Consider the following 5,327-nt stretch of genomic DNA (forward strand, 5'->3'; position numbering starts at 1 on the left):
CTTAGAAAATGAACTGAGGGAGAGGGGGAGAAAGAGACCATTCAGAAGCAGAGAGGGGTTACTGGATCTGAATCACAGGGAGCCCTCAGGCACCATTCCCAGAGCGGCGGTGAAAGAGTGGTACTAGCATTTGGCTGCAGTATCCTCAGGCAGAAGCAGCCAGCTACACAGCTACTCACAGCTCCAGAACCAGAGAAGAACGGAGCTTTCAGTAAAAACTGAGTACTTGCATATATTTTACTGGGGCTCCCACCCCACCCCCAAGCCAGCTTGAGTGGCTGAATTCCCTGAGCTTGAGATAGGCCCTATTGAGCACCTACAGCCATCTTCCCGGACATGGAGAAGGAAAAAGTTTGCAACTGAGGGAAAAGATCACTTGCCAGCTCCCACTACTGGGGGAGCTCAGGGCAGAAACAGCTCCTATCCAGGCATAAACGGTCCATGGACTTTGAGGAACTTTCCCTTCTGCATGGACCTGTGTGGGCCTATTTCTGGAGAATAGGCCCTTGTTGGCAGACTCTTTAACGGTTTCAGCTGTGTGGTGGAGAGGTGGGTGTTTGATGTTTGCCATTGCCTATTAAAAAAGGTCTTCACCTACCCACATCAGGGACCTAAGAACTGGTAGCTCCACTTAGGTGACCCAGCAACCTGTGACAGAGGCCCAAGGATAACTGGTACCTCCCAGTCCTTACAACCAAAAACATGGGGTGCCCATGGTCTGTCTGAAGAACCCACCTACCTGCATGCTTTAGGGAATAGGGACGTGCTTTCCTCAGACACACTTGGGGGTTGGTTCTCAGCCCCCTGCCTTGTTCAGAGAGTGACCCCCTGCTGCAATCAGATACCAGTACATGCACCAATCACCCCTACCCCTCTAAGACTGGGGGACAGAGTCTGTACCACACACTTGATGATCACCTCCCTGGAAAACTGAGCTGAATCCATACAAGAAAAGTGAATGGATTCCTAGACTGATACCCCTGATAACTGCTCTAGCCATCTGGGGACGGGGTGTCAGAGCGCCAAAGGTGAAAATAATCAAGCTAGCTCACTCAAGCAACCCATTTGGGCTTTGAGACAAAACAAAGCAAGAAAATATGACACTGTAACCAAACATAAACTAATACAATAACCTACAGATGGCGTGGAGACAACAGTCAAGTCACATAAACAGACCATGATCACCTCAACAAGCTCTCAAAATAAAGAATCCAGAAATTCTGTAGATGAAAGTGCATTCCTGGAATTACCAGAGGCAGAATACAAAATGTTAATTTACAGAACCCTTCAAGACATCAGGAAGGAAATGAGGCAATATGAAGAACAAGCCAAGGAATACACAGATAAAGCAACTGAAGAAATGAGAAAGATTAGGAACATAATGAAAAATTTAGTATGCTGGAAAAATCCATAGACAGCAAACAGAAATTCAGAAGATTAACAAAATTACAGAAGTAGACAACTCGATAGAAAGCCAGAGGAGCAGAATTGAGCAAGTAGAAGGCAGAATTTCTGAACTCGAAGATAAATCACTTGGCACTAATATATTTGAAGAGAAATCAGATAAAAGAATTTTTTTTAATGAAGAAACCTTAAGAATCATGTGGGACTCTATCAGGAGAAATAACCTACAAGTGATTAGAGTACCAGAACAGGGAGGGATAACAGAAAATACAGAGAAAATTGTTGAAGATTTGTTGGCAGGAAAGTTCCCTGATACCGTCCAAGATGAGAAGATATCTATCCAAGATGCTCATCAAACTCCACATAAGGTAGATGTTAAAACAAAGTCACCAAGACATATTTTAATCAAACTTCCCAAAACCAAAGATAGAATTTTAAGAGCAGCTAGGTATAAACAGAAAGTCATCTACAAAGGAGAGCCAGTAAGAATAAGATCAGACTACTCGGCGGAAACCATGCAGGCAAGAGGGCAATGGGATGACATATTTAAACAATTGAAGGAGAAAAATTCCTGCCAAGAATCATATATCCAGCAAAACTGTGTCTTAAATATGAAGGTGATATTAGAATGTTTTCGGATAAAAAGAAGTTCAGGGAATTCATAAAAACCAAACCAAAACCACAAGAAACACTAAAGAGAGTTCTTTGGTTAGAAAATCAATAATGTCTGGTATCAACACCAGACTAGAACATGGGGCAAAGCAATGAAAATTCAACTCAGGCAGGGAGATCAAAAAAACAAAGCAAGATGATTAAAAAAAAAAAAAAAACAGGGTAAAAGCAATGTTTTTACCTAAAAGAAGACAACGTTAAAACAATAAAGAGGGACTAAGAAATACAATCATAGATCTTCCATATGGAGAGGAAGATACAGCGATACAAAGAAAGAAAAGTTAGGTTTAAATTTAGAAAAATAGGGGTAAATAGTAAGGTAACCACAAAGGAGACAAACTATCCTACTCATCAAAATAAAATACAAGAAAAATATATAGAGACTCAGCAGAAACAAAATCAACAACAATGAATATGAGGAAAGGACAATATATAATCTACTCAGCACATAAAATTAAGTGGGAAAAGAAACTGTCAACAACACACAAAAAAAGACATCAAAATGATAGCACTAAATTCATACCTGTCTATAATTACCCTAAATGTAAATGGACTAAATGCACCAATAAAGACAGTGACAGAATGGATTAAAAAACAAGGTCCATCTAAATGCTGCCAACAAGAGACACACAGACTTAGAGACACAAAAAACTAAAAGGGTGGAAAAAAAATACATCAAACAAACAATCAAAAAGAGCAGGAGTGTCAATATTAATTTTGGACAAAATAGGCTTTAAAGTTAAATCCATCAGAAAGGATAAGGAAGGACACTATATAATGATTAGGGGGACAATACATCAAGAAGATATAACCACGTTAACTATGCACCCAATGACAGGGCTGCAATACATAAAACAAACTCTACCAGCACTGAAAAGTGAGATAGACAGCTCAATAATAGTAAGAGACTTCAACACACCACTTTCAGTGAAGAACAGGACATACAGAAAGAAGCTCAATAACGACACGGAAGATCTAAATGACACAATCAATCAACATGACCTCACAGACAGAACACCCCACCCAACAGCAACCAAGCATACTTTCTTTTCTAGTGCACATGGAACATTCTCTAAAATAGACCACATATTGGGTCATAAAGCAAGCCTTAGCAGAATCCAAAACATTGAAATATTACAAAGCATCTTCTTTGACCATAAGGCCATAAAAGTGAAAATCAGAGGAAAAGCAGGGAAAAGAAATCAAACACATGGAAAGTGAACAATACCCTGCTCAAAAAAGACTAGATTATAGAAGACATTAAGTACGGAATACAGAAAAATTCATACAATCAATTGAAAATGAAAACACTTCCTATCAGAACCTTTGGGACACAGAGAAAACAGTGCTCAGAGGTCAACGTATATCAGTAAATGCACACAAACAAAAAAAGGGCCAAAAGCAAATAGATATCCTTACAACTTGAACAAATAGAGAGCAGCAAAAGAAACACTCAGGAATCAGAAGGAAACAAATAATAAAAATTAGTGCAAAATTAAATGAAATAGAAAACAGAAAAACAAAAGAATTAACAAGACCAAAAGCTGATTCTTTGAACAAAATCAACAAAATCGATAAACCATTGGCCAAACTGGCAAAAGAAAACAGGAGAGGAAGCAAATAACCCGAATAAAAAATGAGATGGGTGATATTACAACAGACCCAACTGAAATGAAAAGAATCATATCGGATTACTATGAAAAATTGTACTCTAACAAATGTGAAAACCCAGAAGAAATGGATGATTTCCTAGAAACACACTACCTACCTAAACTAACACAAACAGAGGTAGAACAACTAAATAGACCCATAACAAGAGAAGAGACTGAAAAGGTAATCAAGAAACTCCCACCAAAAATAAATGCCCTGGCCTGGACAGCTTCACTGCAGAGTTCTGCTAAACTTTCAGAGAGGAGTTACACCACTACTACTAAAGATATTTCAGAGCATAAGAAAGGACAGAATACTCCCAAACTCATTCTATGAAGCCAGCATATCTCTGATACCAAAACCAGGTAAAGACACCGCAAAAAAAAGAAAATTACAGTGCTTGCTTCGGGAGCACATATACTAAAATTGGAACGATAGAAGATTAGCATGGCCCCTGTGCAAGGATGACACGCAAATTCATGAAGCGTTCCATATTTTTTATTCTACCAAAAGCCATCTATACATACAATGCACTTCCGATCCAAATTCCAATGACATTTTTTAAAGTGATGGAGAAACAAATCACCAACTTCATATGGAAGGGAAAGAAGCCCTGGATAAGTAAAGCATTACTGAAAAAGAAGAAGAAGGTGGGAGGCCCCACTCTATCTGATGTTAGAACATATTACACAGCCACAGTAGTCACAACAGCGTGGTATTGGTACAACAGGCACATAGACCAATGGAACAGAATTGAGAACCCAGATATAAGTCCATCCACATAGGAGCAGCTGATATTTGACAAAGGACCAGTGTCAGTTAATTGGGGAAAAGATAGTCTTTTAAACAAATGGTGCTGGCATAACTGGATATCCATTTGCAAAAAAATGAAACAGGACCCATACCTCACACCATGCACAAAAACTAACTCCAAGGGGATCAAAGACCTAAACATAAAGACTAAAACGATGAAGATCATGGAAGAAAAAATAGGGACGTTAGGAGCCCTAATACAAGGCATAAACAGAATACAAAACATCACGAAAAATGACGAAGAGAAACCAGATAACTGGGAGCTCCTAAAAATCAAAACACCTATGCTCATCTAAAGACTTCACCAAAAGGGTAAAAAGACCACCTACAGACTGGGAAAGAATTTTCAGCTATGACATCTCAGACCAGCACCTGATCTCTAAAATCTATATGATTCTGTTTAAACTCAACCACAAAAAGACAAACAACCCAATCAAAAAATGGGCAAAGGATATGAACACGCACTTCACTAAGGAAGGTATTCAGGCGGCAAACAGACACATGAGAAAATGCTCTCGATCATGAGCCATTAGAGAAATGCAAATTAAAACTACGATGAGATTCCATCTCACTCCAAGGCTGGCATTAATCCAAAAAACACAAAATAATGTTGCAGACACTGCGGAGAGATTGGAATTCTTATACACTGCTGGCAGGAATGTAAAATGGTACAACCACTTTGGAAATCTATCTGGTGTTTTCTTAAAAAGTTAGAACTACCATACAACCCAGAAATCCCACTCCTCGGAATATACCCTAGAGGAATAAGAGCCTTTACACGAACAGAT

At 39.0% G+C, this 5,327-nt stretch overlaps 1 non-coding gene across 1 annotated transcript; it reads left to right on the forward strand.

Annotated features, from left to right (window-relative positions):
* The first annotated feature begins 4,122 nt into the window (after window positions 1-4,122).
* LOC135229101 (U6 spliceosomal RNA) lies at window positions 4,123-4,225 on the forward strand. The gene has a single exon (XR_010319886.1). It is a non-coding gene; the product is annotated as a U6 spliceosomal RNA (small nuclear RNA).
* The last annotated feature ends 1,102 nt before the right edge of the window (window positions 4,226-5,327 follow it).

This window comes from Loxodonta africana, chromosome Y, assembly GCF_030014295.1.
Source record: "Loxodonta africana isolate mLoxAfr1 chromosome Y, mLoxAfr1.hap2, whole genome shotgun sequence".
In the NCBI taxonomy this organism is placed as follows: Eukaryota; Metazoa; Chordata; class Mammalia; order Proboscidea; family Elephantidae; genus Loxodonta; species Loxodonta africana.